Raw genomic sequence first — 19,298 nt, 5'->3', positions numbered from 1 at the left:
GTTCTTAACCGACTAATTTTTATTACATTTCATTTTTCTCCCGGTGATGCTAAATTTTCAAGACTAGTCCTTTTACTGTAACCTGTGTCTCGTGCCAATGAAAACTAAGTGGGCCCATGCTGGCTTCTGGCCCTCTATTTTGAGTGCGCCCAATTCCTAATCCAGGGAAAAGCATTCAGGTTTGTAAGTGCCACTCTCCTTCCTATAGTGGGTGCTTCCAGGCTATTGGTCCTAATGTGCCACAGTTCAAAATTCAACCTGCTTAAGGGTCTGCAATGGCTCTCTAATGCTTTAGGTTCAAATTTTCACCCTCATTCTCCAAATTGTAACCACAGCTACCAAATGAACCTTACCTTTCACTATGTCTACTGCATCATTTCTTCATTGTCTTACAGTTGCTGCACAAATTCTCACCTTGGCACTATCTCACTTGCTTTCCCTGCTTGGAATGCTGCCTGTATTTCCCAGGAAGAACCCAGCCAGATGGTTGTTCACAGATGACCTGTCTGTGTTTACAGCCCTTCTCCCTTTTGTCCCAACTCCCAGTTCAGCCTCATAAATCCTTGAACTGAAGTGCCCCAAAGCTTGTGTGAATCTCAGAATACAACTGCAGGGTCCAAAATGGAGATGCCTGCAGGACCAAGCAGGTAAATGAGGCTAGAGCTGAGTGGGACACCACCTGGAGGTGGGGCCAGGTGTGTGGTAAAGAGCTGGTGTGTCTCATCTTGCGGGGGTTAGCATGGGTCAGGGTCAGCCCATGGGCCAAGGGAGAATAGCGGCCCAGGGTTGCCTGAGAAGCCAGAACATTTTAATGCAAGATTCCCAATTTTTAAAATACTGCAGCTGTCAAAGAAAAACACACATGGCTTGGATTTGGCCCATGAAGAAGGAATTAGTGTTCCTGCAGTATAAGTAAAACACTGCTATGACTCATAGTCATCAGTGAGTGTGGCATGGGGTAGGGGGAGCATTAACAGTCCACGTGGGCCTAGAGGGGACAAGTCTTAATTCCCCTTTGTAGTTTACACCACAAACTTCCTTCAAAGTCCAAATTCTTGAAGTACAGTTCCCAGAAAGTAGAGAGAGCTAGGTTACTAGCCACCATTCCTTTCTCCAACTCCTCAAAACAATTAAAGAGAAATTCATCTAACACCATCTCGGTCTTTATTTCAGAGAAATCATTTATTTTCAAGTTCAATATCCACGACTATTTCAAATGTAAATATTTTAATTTGGGGTACAATGAGGGCTGGAAGGGATGGTGCCCATGGGGGCATCCCTGCTTTATTTTGATGAGAATCATCCTTTTGAAATATAAGTCTTATTGTGTCACTACTTTGGCTTAAAACCCTCTGATGGCTTCCCATTGCTTCTAGAGCCCTTAACAAGAGCCTGTGTTACCTGGCAGTTTGTTTTGCCTCTCTCTGTTTTGCCTCTCTCTATTTTTCATAAGCAAAAATATAAGGCTTAAATTAGATAATACTTTAAAAACACTTGTCACAGTGCCCAGCTCACAGCGAGTGCCCAAATACCTGTTAGTGCTTGTCATTCCGACTTCTCCAGACTTTATTGGCATAAGGAACCCTCCAGCTCACCACTCTCCACCCAGACTTCAAACTTGCCATACTCCCTGCTGCCACTGGGCCTTTGCACATACGATTGTTTCTGCCCAGACACTCTTCCAGACCCTCTTCTCTTAGTTACCATTGATTTGACCACTTCTCTGCCTGGGTCCAATCAATGGCTTCTTTTGCAGAGTGAAATATGTTTTACTTGGCCCATCAGCTAATAGGAGCTGCTTCTTTTCCCATTTATTGACTGTGCTATGAATATGTAACCATCAGTGGGAAGACTCCCAACTACCCTCATAGGTGTCTATATCAAAGAATGGAAGGATATCATTTCCACAGACATCTCCAAAATCACTGGAGGTCGCTAGGGCAAGGGGGCAACAAGTATGTGGGAAAATGATCAATTCTGTAGTCAAATGGACCTCCATTCAAATCTAAGGTTTCATGTTATATTCTGTGTATACACACACACACACACACACACACACACACACCCCTGGTATAAGTCAGTACACAGGATTCCTGAGTGGGAGATAATACTGGAGTGTTTTCTAGTAGTTAAGTACATGGCGTTGGGAATGAGAGAGGCTTAGGACCAAATACTGGCTTTGCTCCTACAAGCTGGTCAACCCTAGTTAAGGATTTTGGTTCTAGACTTGGTAGTCTATCTGCCCAGATCTTGTGAGTTGCTAGGGTCTCTGAAACTTGTTATACTCTCTCTTACCCTCCATGTTCCCAGATCATCCACAACAACATCTATTTGAAATGGATTTTAGATGAGTCTGCTTATTGATGCCAAAATGTGTCTCTGAGTATAAACGGGCAAAATACCTGCTACTGTCACACAGGATGTTTCCAGTGACTGTAAAATTCAAAGGTAGATCCTTAGTGGTGTTTGAGCATACATTTGTTCAAGGAATCACTTGTGACTTTAACATTATAGAAAATTTCTTTTAAAGTTTGTTGCCACAATGAAATATGAAGTTAAAAAGACAAAATACCAAATATATACTTCCAGTTGACAAAACATGTTAGACTTTCCTGATGATAGCATAATATCTGTAATTAGAATTCAGTCTACCAAAACCTAAACACCCTTAAAAATATCTTTTTATTATTTTAACTGTACTAATTTATTCACTATTTCTTGGTTTGAAGACTCAATTCCAGTAGAAGTGTAAATTATGACTCAGACTATGGTGAGATTTTCTCTTTTTTGTCCTCTTAAATATTTGCTACTGACCCACGTGTTATTATAAACAGATTATAAGCATTTCATTATGTACTATAAATGTTCCCAAGAGCAAGAATTTTCATAGCTCATTAAAATGAGGCTTATTCTTTAAAAACAATAAACAATTTAGAAACACTCAAAAGTATAAGTGTCATGTACTGAAAAAAAACTCTTTTAATTTTATTGTAATGAGTAAGTCATCTTCATTACAATATACACATTTTAACTGGAACGCTAAATTTTGTCCCAGTCATAGATTTTTAGATGAGGCTCTCAATACCAGGAGTAAATGCTTAGCACCTTTCTACTTTGGAGGGAACAAAATAGAGATGACATCAGCAGAGAATCAAGTAAAAACAATAGAATTTTCATAATATAGGTCAGGGCTTGTTTTCCCTGGTTAAATACCTGTTTACATTTCTCCAGGTACTTAAATGGTTGTAGAAACCTCAGATGTCACTGAAGATGGTATAGGAACTTCCCTCTGGGGCCCTATATCCTGTGCTTATTTCAATTATAACATTTATACTATCTTAACATTCACATGTTTATTGTCCATGTCCTCCATTAGTGGGTAAATCCCTTGAAAGTAAAGACTGTATTTTGTTTGCTGTTATATCCTTGGCACATAGTAGATGTTCAACAAATATTGGTCAAATGATTGAATGAATCAGTGGCCTAATGCATGGAAACTAAGGAAAATCTCACTAAAGGAGTTACACAGGTGTGGCCTCCAGCCACTAGATACCACCTCTCAGGTGTCCCAGGAGTTGCTAGTGCTCTAGGCCCACAGCCAGGGAAACCTGGAGGGTACTTGTCTTTTCTTGTACATCTACAACTGAGCTAACAGCAGAGTCTTTGAATTAAGAACAGTGAAAGGCTGGCATTTCAAGGTGGTGGTGGCAATCCTCATTACTACCATCATCATCACCATCATCAGCCCCAGCATGACCATCATCATTGTAAGATTGGTTGAACATACATTCGGTACCAGATACTATGCCAAGCTGTTTTTTTATTTTTAATTTTTAAACTTTTTGTAGAGAGAGAGTCTCACTCCATCACCCAGGCCGGACAGAGTGCAGTGGCAGGATCATAGTGTACTGCAGCTTCAAATTCCTGGGCTAGAGTGATTCTACAGCCTCAGCCTTCTGGATAGCTGGGACCACAAGCACACACCACCACATCTGGCTTTTTTTTTTTTTTTGTAGAGACAGCATCTCTCCATGTTACCTAGACTGGTCTGGCACTCCTGGCCTAAAGTGATCTTCTTGCCTTTGCCTCCCAGAGTACAGGGATTATAGGCCTGAGCCACTTGGCCTAAGTTCTTTATATACATTGTCACACTTATTCCTCAAAACAACTCTCTGAAGTTGTTGCTTTTATTCCCATTTTGCAGATGCAGAAACTGAAGCCTAGAAGTACAATCACCTGAATAGGATGACCCAGTGTTGAAGTCAAGACTCAAATCCAAAACACAATGATGCTCACATTCAAAGGCCTCTCTTGGAGGTAACCACTTCTGCAGAGTCTGCATCTATTCTTTGGCATTTTTAAGAACTATTGTTTTACTTAAATATTCAGTAAGTTTTGGAGGGAAGCTTTGGAATCTAATGGTTGTTTTTCTGGATACAGCATTTCAAATAACTGTTTTGCAAACAAATTTCTGCAATATGGTCCATTCTGAGTCTCTGTAATCAGGACTTGACATTTTTATAACCAGCTCAAATATGTAAACCCCAAGTGTCTGTCTGGTGTTGCTATCCTCACCAGTCATCTTTCTGACTTCATTGATTAGGATTTAACCAACTTTCAATTACCCGATCTTCCTTCTTTCCTTCCCCTCCCTCCCTCCCTCCTTCCCCGACTCCCTTTCTTCCTTCCTCCCTTCCTTCCTTCTTCCCTTCCTTCCCCTCCCTCCTATCTTCTTTCCTTTCTTCTTTCTTTCCTCCCTCCCTCCTTTTCTCCCTTCCTTTCTCCTTCCCTTTGCCTTCCCTTCACCTTCCCTTCTCCTTCTCCTCCCTCTCCTTCTCCCTGTCTCTCTCTTTTTGGTGAAAAAACTTTATGGAGAATTAGGCCATAATGTGTTCCTTTCAAAAACTAGCTTCTTGGAGCAAAATTAGGGCACATAAGATAATTAAATGGAATCACTCTCCCAGCCCAAAATGGGTGTATTCACACCTAGGAATGGAGTGCTATGTTCAGGTCACACCTGGTGACAGAGTCAAATTCCTTGGTCACAACTGGTATGGAGTCATATTCTTAGGTTACACCCGGGTGTAGTGTCACACTCCTGGATGATACTTGATCACCTGTGGTCCTAAAACAGGTTTTTGTCCTGTGCCTACCAAGCTTCCTGGCCCTATGACCTATTCATACCACCTTTAACTTAGCAGTCTAGCACTTTGTGAATTCTCTTTAGATGGTAAGGGCTACTTCAGTAGACCTGAAACCTAATACTACATGTTCTCTGGAATGAGAAATATTATCTTAGAAGTTGAAGACTTCCAGATATGATCTTCTCCATTCTTCCCACAGGTGCCATAGCACTAGGCCACAGTGGGCAGCTAATGAATACTTTTTAGTTGATTAACTGGTACAGAAACACACCCAATATTACATTAAAGCATACTTTTAAATACCAAGAAAATAATTTCAAGGTCACAATACTAACAAGTCAGGGTATTTCTGTAAATAAACAAATCTTGGAATTAGAGCTATGTGCATGCCTTCCTTGCCTGGTAGGCATGTAAAGGGTAATTGTTTTGATTATGAGGAAGTCAACTAAGCCAACCTTTATAAACTAAATTATTTATGAGGTATAGTCATGTAGTTCAAATGTGTGTGTGTATGTATTCCTACAACTTCTTGTTTTTTATTAAAAGCTATTAACTTCAGAGAAAGATACAAATAGAGCACACAAACTTATTGTAGTGAAAGAAAATAAGTTGAAAACTTGATGGAGTCTCACTGTGTTGCCCAGGCTGGAGTACAGTGGCGTGTTCTTGGCTCATTGCAAACTCCTTTTCCCGGGTTCAAGCGATTCTTGTGCCACAGCCTCCTAAGTAGCTGGGACTACAGGTGTATGCCACCACCTGGCTAATTTTATTTTTTTTTCAGTAGAGATGGGGTCTCATCATGTTGGCCAGGCTGGTCTCAAACTTCTGACCTCAAGTGATCTGCTCGCCTCAATCTCTCAAAGTGCTGGTAGACTTTTCTATCTAAAATAAAATATTTCCTATTTTCAAATAAAAATATTGTATCTGTAAGATATTTTTGTTTTCATATCAATATTCTATTTATAGCCTACATATGATAAATAACTTTAATATAGTTAAATATAGTCTACAGACATACATACCATACACTCAGACTGGTTAAAAATGAACAGTTGAAAACTTCTGAGATGGGGCGGAGCAAGATGGCTGAATAGGAACAGCTCCAGTCTCCAGCTCCCAGCACCAGCGACACAGAAGACAGGTGATTTCTGCATTTTCAACTGAGGTACTGGGTTTATCTCACTAGGGAGTGCTGGACAATTGGTGCTGGTCAGCTGTTGCAGCCCGACCAGCGAGAGCTGAAGCAGGGCGAGGCATCGCCTCACCTGGGAAACGCAAGGGGAAAAGGAATCCCTTTTCCTAGCCAGGGGAACTGAGACACACAACACCTGGAAAATCAGGTAATTCCCACCCCAATACTGAACTTTAAGCAAATGGGCACACCAGGAGATTATATCCCACACCTGGCCAGGAGGGTCCCACGCCCACGGAGCCTTCCTCATTGCTAGCACAGCAGTCTGAGATCTAACTGCAAGGCAGCAGCGAGGCTGGGGGAGGGGCGCCCACCATTGCTGAGGCTTAAGTAGGTAAACAAAGCCCTGGGAAGATCGAACTGGGTGGAGCTCACAGCAGCTCAAGGAGGCCTGCCAGTCTCTGTAGACTCCACCTCTGGGGACAGGGCACAGCTAAACAACAACAACAACAACAACAAAAAAGCAGCAGAAACCTCTGCAGATGCGAACGACTCTGTCTGACAGCTTTGAAGAGAGCAGTAGATCTCCCAACATGGAGGTTGAGATCTGAGAACGGACAGACTGCCTGCTCAAGTGGGTCCCTGACCCCTGAGTAGCCTAACTGGGAGACATCCTCCACTAGGGGCAGACCGACACCCCACACCTCACAGGGTGGAGTACACCCCTGACAGGAAGCTTCCAAAGGAAGAATCAGACAGGTACACTCACTGTTCAGCAGTATTCTATCTTCTGTAGCCTCGGCTGCTGACACCCAGGCAAACAGGGTCTGGAGTGGACCTCAAGCAATCTCCAACAGACCTACAGCTGAGGGTCCTGATTGTTAGAAGGAAAACTAATAAACAGGAAGGACACCCACACCAAAACCCCATCAGTACGTCACCATCATCAACGACCAAAGGCAGATAAAACCACAAAGATGGGGAAAAAGCAGGACAGAAAACTGGAAATTCAAAGAATAAGAGTGCATCCCCCCCTCCAAAGGAACGCAGCTCATCGCCAGCAACGGATCAAAGCTGGATGGAGAATGACTTTGATGAGATGAGAGAAGAAGGCCTCACACCATCAAACTTCTCAGAACTAAAGGAGGAATTACGTACCCAGCGCAAAGAAACTAAAAATCTTGAAAAAAGAGTGGAAGAATTGATAACCAGAATAATTAATGCAGAGAAGGCCATAAACGAACTGACAGAGGTGAAAACCATGACACGAGAAATACGTGACAAATGCACGAGGTTCAGTAACTGACTCAATCAACTAGAAGAAAGAGTATCAGTGATTGAGGATCAAATGAATGAAATGAAGCAAGAAGAGAAGTCTAAAGAAAAAAGAAGAAAAAGAAATGAACAAAGCTTGCAAGAAGTATGGGATTCTGTAAAAAGACCAAATCTACATCTGATTGGGGTGCCTGAAAGTGAGGGAGAAAATGGAACCAAGTTGGAAAACACTCTGCAGGATATCATCCAGGAGAACTTCCCCAACCTAGTAGGGCAGGCCAACATTCAAATTCAGGAAATACAGAGAATGCCACAAAGATACTCCTCGAGAAGAGCAACTCCAAGACACATAATTGCCAGATTCACCAAAGTTGAAATGAAGGAAAAAGTCTTAAGGGCAGCCAGAGAGAAAGGTCGGGTTACCCACAAAGGGAAGCCCATCAGACTAACAGCAGATCTCTCGGCAGAAACTCTACAAGCCAGAAGAGAGTGGGGGCCAATATTCAACATTCTTAAAGAAAAGAATTTTCAACCCAGAATTTAATATCCAGCCAAACTAAGTTTCATAAGTGAAGGAGAAATAAAATTCTTTACAGATAAGCAAATGCTTAGAGATTTTGTCACCACCAGGCCTGCCTTACAAGAGACCTTGAAGGAAGCACTAAACATGGAAAGGAACAACCGGTACCAGCCATTGCAAAAACATGCCAAAATGTAAAGACCATTGAGACTAGGAAGAAACTGCATCAACTAATGAGCAAAATAACCAGTTAATATCATAATGGCAGGATCAAGTTCACACATAACAATATTAACCTTAAATGTAAATGGACTAAATGCTCCAATGAAAAGACACAGACTGGCAAATTGGATAAAGAGTCAGGACCCATCAGTCTGCTGTATTCAGGAGACCCATCTCACATGCAGAGATATACATAGGCTCAAAATAAAGGGATGGAGGAAGATCTACCAAGCAAATGGAGAACAAAAAAAAGCAGGGGTTGCAATCCTAGTCTCTGATAAAACAGACTTTAAACCATCAAAGATCAAAAGAGACAAAGAAGGCCATTACATAATGGTAAAGGGATCAATTCAACAGGAAGAGCTAACTATCCTAAATATATATGCACCCAATACAGGAGCACCCAGATTCATAAAGCAAGTCCTTAGAGACTTACAAAGAGACTTAGTCTCCCATACAATAATAATGGGAGACTTCAACACTCCACTGTCAACATTAGACAGATCAATGAGACAGAAAGTTAACAAGGATATCCAGGAATTGAACTCATCTCTGCAGCAAGCAGACCTAATAGACATCTACAGAACTCTCCACCCCAAATCAACAGAATATACATTCTTCTCAGCACCACATCACACTTATTCCAAAATTGACCACATAGTTGGAAGTAAAGCACTCCTCAGTAAATGTAAAAGAACAGAAATTATAACAACTGTCTCTCAGACCACAGTGCAATCAAACTAGAACTCAGGACTAAGAAACTCAATCAAAACCGCTCAACTACATGGAAACTGAATACCTGCTCCTGAATGACTACTGGGTACATAACGAAATGAAGCAGAAATACAGATGTTCTTTGAAACCAATGAGAACAAAGATACAACATACCAGAATCTCTGGGACACATTGAAAGCAGTGTGTAGAGGGAAATTATAGCACTAAATGCCCACAAGAGAAAGCAGGAAAGATCTAAAATTGACACCCTAACATCACAATTAAAAGAACTAGAGAAGCAAGAGCAAACACATTCAAAAGCTAGCAGAAGGCAAGAAATAACTAAGATCAGAGCAGAACTGAAGGAGATAGAGACACAAAAAACTCTCCAAAAAATCAGTGAATCCAGGAGTTGGCTTTTTGAAAGGATCAACAAAATTGACAGACCGCTAGCAAGACTAATAAAGAAGAAAAGAGAGAAGAATCAAATAGATGCAATAAAAAATGATAAAGGGGATATCACCACCGACCCCACAGAAATACAAACTACCATCAGAGAATACTATAAACACCTCTATGCAAATAAACTAGAAAATCTAGAAGAAATGGATAATTTTCTGGACACTTACACTCTCCCAAGACTAAACCAGGAAGAAGCTGAATCCCTGAATAGACCAATAGCAGGCTCTGAAATTGAGGCAATAATTAATAGTCTACCAACCAAAAAAAGTCCAGGACCAGATGGATTCACAGCTGAATTCTACCAGAGGTACAAGGAGGAGCTGGTACCATTCCTTCTGAAACTATTCCAATCAATAGAAAAAGAGGGAATCCTCCCTAACTCATTTTATGAGGCCAACATCATCTTGATACCAAAGCCTGGCAGAGACACAACAAAAAAAGAGAATTTTACACCAATATGCTTGATGAACATCGACGCAAAAATCCTCAGTAAAATACTGGCAAACCGGATCCAGCAACACATCAAAAAGCTTATATACTATGATCAAGTGGGCTTCATCCCTGGGATGCAAGGCTGGTTCAACATACGCAAATCAATAAACGTAATCCAGCATATAAACAGAACCAAAGACAAAAACCACATGATTATCTCAATCAATGCAGAAAAGGCCTTCGACAAAATTCAACAGCCCTTCATGCTAAAAACGCTCAATAAATTCGGTATTGATGGAACGTATCTCAAAATAATAAGAGTTATTTATGACAAACCCACAGCCAATATCATACTGAATGGGCAAAAACTGGAAAAATTCCCTTTGAAAACTGGCACAAGACAGGGATGCCTTCTCTCACCACTCCTATTCAACATAGTGTTGGAAGTTCTGGCTAGGGCAATCAGGCAAGAGAAAGAAATAAAGGGTATGCAGTTAGGAAAAGAAGAAGTCAAATTGTCCCTGTCTGTAGATGACATGATTGTATATTTAGAAAACCCCATTGTCTCAGCCCAAAATCTCCTTAAGCTGATAAGCAACTTCAGCAAAGTCTCAGGATACAAAATTAATGTGCAAAATCACAAGCATTCTTATACACCAGTAACAGACAGAGAGCCAAATCAGGAATGAATTTCCATTCACAATTGCTTCAAAGAGAATAAAATACCTAGGAATCCAACTTACAAGGGATGTAAAGGACCTCTTCAAGGAGAACTACAAACCACTGCTCAGTGAAATAAAAGAGGACACTAACAAATGGAAGAACATACCATGCTCATGGATAGGAAGAATCAATATCGTGAAAATGGCCATACTGCCCAAGGTAATTTATAGATACAATGCCATCTCCATTAAGCTACCAATGACTTTCTTCACAGAATTGGAAAAAACTGCTTTAAAGTTCATATGGAACTAAAAAAGAGCCCACATTTCCAAGACAATCCTAAGTCAAAAGAGCAAAGCTGGAGGCATCACGATACCTGACTTCAAACTATACTATAAGGCTACAGTAACCAAAACAGCATGGTACTGGTACCAAAACAGAGATATAGACCAATGGAACAGAACAGAGTCCTCAGAAATAATACCACACATCTACAGCCATCTGATCTTTGATAAACCTGAGAAAAACAAGAAATGGGGAAAGGATTCCCTATTTAATAAATGGTGCTGGGAAAATTGGCTAGCCATAAGTAGAAAGCTGAAACTGGATCCTTTCCTTACTCCTTATACGAAAATTAATTCAAGATGGATTAGAGACTTAAATGTTAGACCTAATACTATAAAAACCCTAGAAGAAAACCTAGGTAATACCATTCAGGACATAGGCATGGGCAAGGACTTCATATCTAAAACACCAAAAGCAACAGCAACAAAAGCCAAAATTGACAAATGGGATCTAATTAAACTAAAGAGCTTCTGCACAGCAAAAGAAACTACCATCAGAGTGAACAGGCAACCTACAGAGTGGGAGAAAATTTTTGCAATCTACTCATCTGACAAAGGGCTAATATTTAGAACCTACAAAGAACTCAAACAAATTTACAAGAAAAAAACAAACAACCCCATCAAAAAGTGGGCAAAGGATATGAACAGACATTTCCAACAGACACATGAAAAAATGCTCATCTTCACTGGCCATCAGAGAAATGCAAATCAAAACCACAATGAGATACCATCTCACACCAGTTAGAATGGCAATCATTAAAAAGTCAGGAAACAGGTGCTGGAGAGGATGTGGAGAAATAGGAACACTTTTACACTGTTGGTGGGATTGTAAACTAGTTCAACCATTGTGGAAGACAGTGTGGCGATTCCTCAAGGATCTAGAACTAGAAATACCTTTTGACCCAGCCATCCCATTACTGGGGATATACCCAAAGGATTATAAATCATGCTGCTATAAAGACACATGCACATGTACGTTTATTGCGGCACTATTCACAATAGCAAAGACTTGGAATCAATCCAAATGTCCATCAGTGACAGACTGGATTAAGAAAATGTGGCACATATACACCATGGAATACTATGCAGCCATAAAAAAGGATGAGTTTGCGTCCTTTGTAGGGACATGGATGAAGCTGGAAACCATCATTCTCAGCAAACTATCACAAGGACAAAAAACCAAACACTGCATGTTCTCACTCATAGGTGGAAATTGAATAATGAGAACACTTGGACACAGGGTGGGGAACATCACACACCGGGGCCTGTTGTAGGGTGGGGGCAGTGAGGAGGGATAGCATTAGAAGATATACCTAATGTAAATGACGAGTTAATGGATGCAGCAAACCAACAAGACACATGTACACATATGCAACAAACCTGCACGTTGTGCACATGTACCCTAGAACTTAAAGTATAATAAAAAATAAATAAATAAAAAACTGACTAATAGCCTAGAGAAATAGAAAATAGACTAATAGTCTAGAGAAATATAAATAGAAAATACAAATAGAGAAATAGAAAATATAAAATCTAAGTTGGAGGACCCAGCAAGAAGCCAGAGCTGGAAAGGCCTGCTCAGCCAACTTGACCTCTTTCTGGGACCCTTTGGCCTCTGGCTTCTCCTTCGTTTTCTCCTCTGCTGTGACTTCTTCTCTTCTGGGTCTTTCTCTCTTTCATCCTGTTTAGATCTTCTTGGCTTTTTTGAAGTTGGAAGAATTCTTGCAGCCCCCCTCTCCCTCTTCATCAGAGTCGGAGAATTCGTCCTCACAGACAATTTGTGTTTCATTTGTTTTTTGAGATGGAGTCTCGCTCTGTCATGACGGCTGGAGTGTAGTGGCACAATCTCGGCTCACTGCAACCTCCACCTCCCAGGTTCAAGTGATTGTCCTGCCTTAGCCTCCTGAGTAGCTGGGATTACAGGCCCCCACCACCACACCTAGCTAACTTTTGTATTTTTAGTAGAGACGTGGTTTCACCATGTTGGCCAGGTTGGCCTTTAACTCCTGACCTCAAGTGATCCACTTGCCTCAGTCTCCCAAAGTGCTGGGATTACAAGTGTGAGCCATCGTGCCTGGCCTCACAGGCAATTTTTCTTTTTTCTTTTTTCTTTTTTTTTTGAGATGGAGTCTCGCTCTGTCACCCAGGCCGGGGTGCAGTGGCGCTATCTCGGCTCACTGCAAACTCCACCTCTCAAGTTCACGTCATTCTCCTGCCTCAGCCTCCCAAGTAGCTGGGACTACAGGCGCCCACCACCATGCCCGGCTAAATTTTTGTACTTTTAGTAGAGACGGGGTTTCACCATGGCCCCGATCTCCTGACCTCATGATCCACCACCTCAGCCTCCCAAAGTGCTGGGATTACAGGCGTGAGCCACCGTGCCTGGCCTCACAGGCAATTTGTTTGTCAGAGGAACAGATGGAGATGCACTTGTCAGAGTATTCGTCCTTGTTGTCACTCTCCTCTGGGTTACATCCTCAGCAGGAGCCCACATTTGGGCCCTAGGTGTGTGGGGCAGCATTCTCAGGTTCCCAGACAGTTGCTGTTTGATCTTCTCCAGGCATCATTACTGATCTGGTTAGTTATATTGGAAAGACTGATAGGAAGCTTGAAACCTGGTCCAACGTATTTGAAGTAGTCATTATATGGGAGCTCATTATGGATCTCTGTGCCCAGGGCCACAGTTGTTTCCTATGTCCAGCACCAGTGACATCACGAATCATGTAACACCTCCTCCTAGCATCAGCATCAGCAAGATGAAGCTCGTAACAAATTCCACACACTTGACATACCCTTTGATGTTCAGATTGAAGCAACCTAACTGATCCCCAGATGGAGTCTGAGTCACGCTGTATGACCACAGCACTAGGCTGGAATATCTCCTTTACTTCGGACATATCTGGCTTGAAATGGCTTCACAGGATTCATTATCAATCCCATCTCAGAGTGGGCAGTTAATAGCATAATACTTGCCTTTTTCAGCTCTAATATCCCATAGGTCCCCAGTTCTTGGAAGTACTTTCCTCATTTATGACACAGTACTCTCCTCATTTATGTCCTGGCTCAGGACACAGTCATGACCCAGTCTGTGGCATAGAAGGCCTCTTCCATGCCATCACCATGGCATGGAAGGTCAATATGCACAATATGCACCGTGGAATATCAAGGTTAATATGCAGCACCCCCTGGTGATTCTCTAGCAGGTCCAGTAGGGTCAAGACTGTATCACTGACATAACAGAAGCCAGATGCCTCAGACTTCTTTGCATGGTGCAGTCTGGTTCATGGTGATGTCTGTCTGCTGCTAACTAAGTTTCACAGAACTTGCCACAGAACCACCCACAGACAACTGACAAAACTCAAAGAGGCCATCAAATACTGGACAGTCCTCACCAATGTTGAATCTCTGTGCCTGCTGGCTGTACTCAGACATGTTATCTGGATGAATGGAGTACAAGGATTTAATGCAGTCATCACTGTGGCACTTGGTCTTCTCCTCAGCATCGGCTTCGTGAGGGCAATAGATCTTCATTTTTCATTGGAGACTGTAGTTGAACAGTAAATTATGAATCATGCGGAATTGGTAAAGCTTCATTGGGTGGTCTTGTCCAACATCCTCATCATGGTAGTAACAGACTTTCCTCCTGGCACCCTGTGTCCGCACTATCTTGCTGGCCTCCATCTGTCAGAAGGATGGCAGATGTCTTGCTGGCCTCAGCAGGTCCATCTGCCCTCCCCTCTATCACACAATTTAAATAAGAATAACCATGTTTTGTCCTGGGTATATGTAATACTTAATCCTTTAACTTATGTGCTTTACTCAGCAACAATTTGAGAAGGAAAAATTGAGTTGAACACACTCTATTTATTATGTTGGCTGGTACAATACGCATATTTGAAAACACTTAGCTGCCTTATATGAAAAATCCTCTTGTCATCACTGTATTTTTCTAATTTTGTCATTTTTAGTACTTCACATTACCAACAGTTATCTCGATTTTCTCTCTCCCTTTTAACTTTATCTTGTTTTTACAATTTTCAGTAGGTAAAACATTAAAAGAAAAGAAAAAGCAGGTGATAACTTTGAAAATTTCTTCCTAATTATTGAAGTCAATAATTCTTTGACTGCCACTGCTGTAAGGTGTTAGTCCTGAGATTCTAACAAGATTAATGGAGAGAGGGAAAGGGGCACAGGGACAGGAAGTGGAAGGATTTTTTTTTTTTTTTTTTGAGATGGAGTCTTGCTCTGTCGCCCAGGCTGGAGTGCAGTGGCGTGATCTTGGCTCACTGCAAGCTCTGCCTCCTGGGTTTATGCCATTCTCCTGCCTCAGCCTCCTGAGTAACTGGGACTACAGGTGCCCACCACCACGCCTGGCTAATTTTTTTGTATTTTTAGTAGAGAGAGGGTTTCACCATGTTAGCCAGGATGGTCTTGATCTCCTGACCTCGTGATCTGCCTGCCTAGGCCTCTCAAAGTGCTGGGATTACAGGGTGAGCCACCACACCCGGCCGGGAGGATCTTAATGTATCAAACTAGTGGAAGTCCCTGACTGAAAGGTAAAGGTGCTCTATTTTTCCACTTTGAGACAGCACACCATTACGATAAGGGCATACCCTTGTGGATCAATGCTTCGTTATAAGAAAGTGTCTCTCGTTATCTGGCAACCTTTCAGCTTTATAGGCAGATAACCTTTGGTAGCACTGAAGGCAGAAAAGCAGGCATGTTTGTATTCCGATTGTTGACCTTCTGTGTCAATCCACAAAGCCTCATGGCTGTAGAATTCTGGACAATCTAGCCTTGAGTTACCAATTCTTGACTTGTGAATAACGATCAACTTGTTGGACATTTTCTTCTAGTCTCTCCTAGTACAGGAGACTGCAACCCCCATCTCATAATCATAACCACTTCCAGAAGAGGAGCACTTTGGTTCTTTCTTATATCCTAATAGACTAGGGAGGGGGATGAAAGACCTACATAACATTCCCTTTTCCCCAATTATCTCTTCTTATGATAAAATACATACAATGTAAAATTTACTATCTCAACATTTTTAAGGGTACAATTCAGTGGTATTAAGTAAATTCATATTGCTGTGCAACTATCACCACCAGTAAGCTCCAGAACTCTTCATCTGGCAAAAGAGAAACTCTATAGCCCGTAAACACTAACTCCCCATTCCCATTCCCCTTCCTCATCCCCTGGTAACCACCTTTCTACTTAAGGTCTCTGTGATTTTGACTACCCTAAGTACTTCATAAAAGTGAAATCAAACAGCATTTGTCTTTCCCTGTTCCTTTTTCTCTACCTTTACAAATTCCGTATAATCTACTTCAAACATGGTTTCTCTTATGGAAGAGGTTATTCTTTTGAACTTATTCCCTTTTCTTTATCTCTGAGGAAAAAATTTAAATCTTGTGCTACCTCCTTCTACCCTTCATACCATTTATAAACAACTCGTTAAAAAACATTAGGGAAAAAGTTACTGGGGTAATTCTATGACTCTTTCTTATAGGTACAAGTTTTGAAGTGTAATTAGCCATAATAAAAGCTACAGCTGTCAACGTCTAAAATCTCAGAAATGGGTAAAAGTCCTTTTTGAAATCTCCATAAAATTTTAACTCTTTACTCATCTTTAATAAAATTATTGTTCTTCAACAAGGAAAGTCTTCTAACTCACTTGTATTGCTTTTTCTTTGAGGCTAATGCTCAGTATTCCAATAATACTGCTTTCCTCTTTATTTCATGGGAAATGTGCAGATTACAACTGTGTTATGGGTTACAGAGGTTTTTGAGGTCTAGAGTCTGGAAACCAAATCACAACATTTAATACTGCTTATCCAGGAAAGTGTTCTAAGCTCTATATCGCTCCTGGGAAATGAACCTGTAGAATATAATCCATTTATAAACTGAAGACTAAGAGTGTATTATATATTCCCCAATAGATAAATGTTGTTGGCCAAATCTATGCCACAGGACACATACTGAAGAAGAAAAAAAGCTGACAACCATATCACAGCAGCTGCATGTCCTCCTGATCCCCTGGCAGAGTACATGCCCATCAGAGCTCAAGACCCCACTAACCAATATGCTGATCCTACAGATTCTGTAAATACTCTTTGACCTTGAAGACCCACCTCTCTTTTTTTTTTTACTTATGTTTTAAGTTGACAAATACAAATTATATATATTTGTCATGTATAACATGATGTTTTATAATATGTACACATTGTGGAATGGTTCAATTGAGCTAACATATGCTTTACTTCACATGCTTATCATTTTTGGTGGTGAGAAACGCATCTAGTTTTCTAATGCGTTTTCTTCCACTGCATGTTAAAGGAATATGTTTAACTGAGGCATGGAAAGACTTTGAAAACCAAATGGGAGAGGATGCTGAAATTGAAAAAGGTTTACAAGAGAGTAAATCGGAACTACAGAAATAAGCTTGGAGCAGAAGACAACCAGCTAATTGTATTATTCAGCAGGAGTTTCTAGAGAGTTCTCAGAAATCATCAAAGAGCTGCAAAACAAAAAGATAAAGAAGCTTCCAACTCTTGCATAAAACGCCAATTTAAAGATAACACATTAGCTGACAGTCTGGTGAGTGTCAGAGCCAGAAATATTGATCTATGAGGCTCTATTTCGAACAGGGAAGTGCAAATACAATTGAAGTCAAATTACGATCAGGGCCATAGATGCACCCACCAGCAGCCTCATTTCTCTCCACAGATCTATGGAAGACTGGAGGCATGCCTGCCTTGGCTGGGCAGCCTGGAGATCCATTTCTTAACAATTAATGGAGAAGAAAGAATGTGGCTTTTATTGACTTTTATTTGTTTGAGGTTTCACATTTCAAGCCAAGCCATTTCTCATACAGAACATTAAATTGCTATCCAAACTCTTTGTACACTTAGGAGCCACTTCCACATTATTTGGCACTTATTTCTCTGCAGTTTCCTATATTATTATTATACTTGGTGCATGAAAATCTGGCCTCCTCATTAAGAGGATGAACACCTTAAAGGCAAGTAAATTGACTTACACTTCATTAGGTTCCTGCATAACACCTACACACTGCTGACCACAAAATGAGTAAATAAAAACTGTATATATTTGTCATGTAAAACATGATGTTTTGAAATATGTATACCTTGTGGAATGGTTCAGTTGAGCTAACTAACATATGTTTTACATACTTATCACTGTTTGTGGTGAGAAACCCATCTGGTTTTTAATGCATTTTATTCCACTGATTGTTAAAGAAATATGTTTAACTGAGGCACATAAAGACTTTGAGGCCATGTGCAGTGGTGCACACCTATAATCCCAGCATTTTGAGAGGCTGAGATGGGCGGATCACCTGACATCAGAAGTCTGAGACCAGCCTGGTCAACATGGCAAAACCTTGTCTCTACTAAAAATACAAAAATTAGCCAGGCAAGGTGGCGTGTGCCTGTGGTCTCAGCTACTCAGGAGGCTGAGGCACGAGAATCACTTGAACTTAGGAGGCAGAGGCTGCAGTGAGCCAAGATCATGTCACTGCACTCCAGCCTGGGTGAAAGAGTAAGACTGTATCTCAAAAAAAAAAGGGAGGGGGGCGCACCCAAAATGGCCAAATAGGAACAGCTCCAGCCTCCAGCTCCCAGCGTGAGCAACACAGAAGATGGGTGATTTCTGCATTTTCAACTGAGGTACTAGGTTCAACTCACTGGGGCGTGTCGGACAGTTGGCGCTGGTCCGTGGGTGCAGCCTGACCAGTGAGAGCTGAAGTAGGGCGAGGCATCGCCTCACCTGGGAAGCGCAAGGGGGAAGGGAATTCCTTTTCTAATCAAAGGGAATTGAGACACACAAAACCTGGAAATTTGGGTAACTCCCACCCTAATACTGCACTCTACCAAGGGTCTTAGCAAACGGCACACAAGGGGATTATATCCCACACCTGGCCCAGAGGGTCCCATGCCCATGGAGCCTCCCTCATTGCTAGCACAGCAGTCTGAGATCTAACTGCAAGGTGGCAGCAAGGCTAGGGGAGGGGTGCCCGCTATTGCTGAGGCTTAAGTAGGTAAACAAAGCCACCGGGAAGCTCGAATTGGGTGGAGCCCACCGCAGCTCAAGGAGGCCGGCCTGTCTCTGTAGACTCTTCCTCTGGAGACAGGGCATAGCTAAACAAAAAGCAGCAGAAACCTCGGCAGAGGTAAATGCCCCTGTCTGACAGCTTTGAAGAGAGCAGTGGATCTCCCACCACGGAGGTTGAGATCTGAGAACAGACAGACTGCCTGCTCAAGTGGGTCCCTGACCCCTGAGTAGCCTAACTGGGAGACATCCCCCACTAGGTGCAGACCGACACCTCACACCTCACAAGGTGGGGTACATCCCTGAGACGAAGCTTC

General features: G+C 41.7%; 1 protein-coding gene and 1 pseudogene across 2 annotated transcripts in view; both read right to left on the bottom strand.

Moving 5' to 3' along the window:
* LOC117091955 (1-phosphatidylinositol 4,5-bisphosphate phosphodiesterase epsilon-1) overlaps nt 1-19,298 on the bottom strand; it is a 245,213-nt gene that overhangs the window by 176,316 nt on the left and 49,599 nt on the right. The gene's annotated exons all lie outside the window — the stretch shown is intronic.
* On the bottom strand, nt 554-14,589 carry LOC117091593 (annotated as a pseudogene).

The sequence above is a fragment of the Trachypithecus francoisi genome, unplaced genomic scaffold (genome assembly GCF_009764315.1).
Source record: "Trachypithecus francoisi isolate TF-2019V2 unplaced genomic scaffold, Tfra_2.0 Contig01436, whole genome shotgun sequence".
NCBI classification, from domain to species: domain Eukaryota; kingdom Metazoa; phylum Chordata; class Mammalia; order Primates; family Cercopithecidae; genus Trachypithecus; species Trachypithecus francoisi.
The sequence above is the reverse complement of the archived record's forward strand: the minus strand, read 5'-3'. Positions and strand labels throughout refer to the sequence as shown.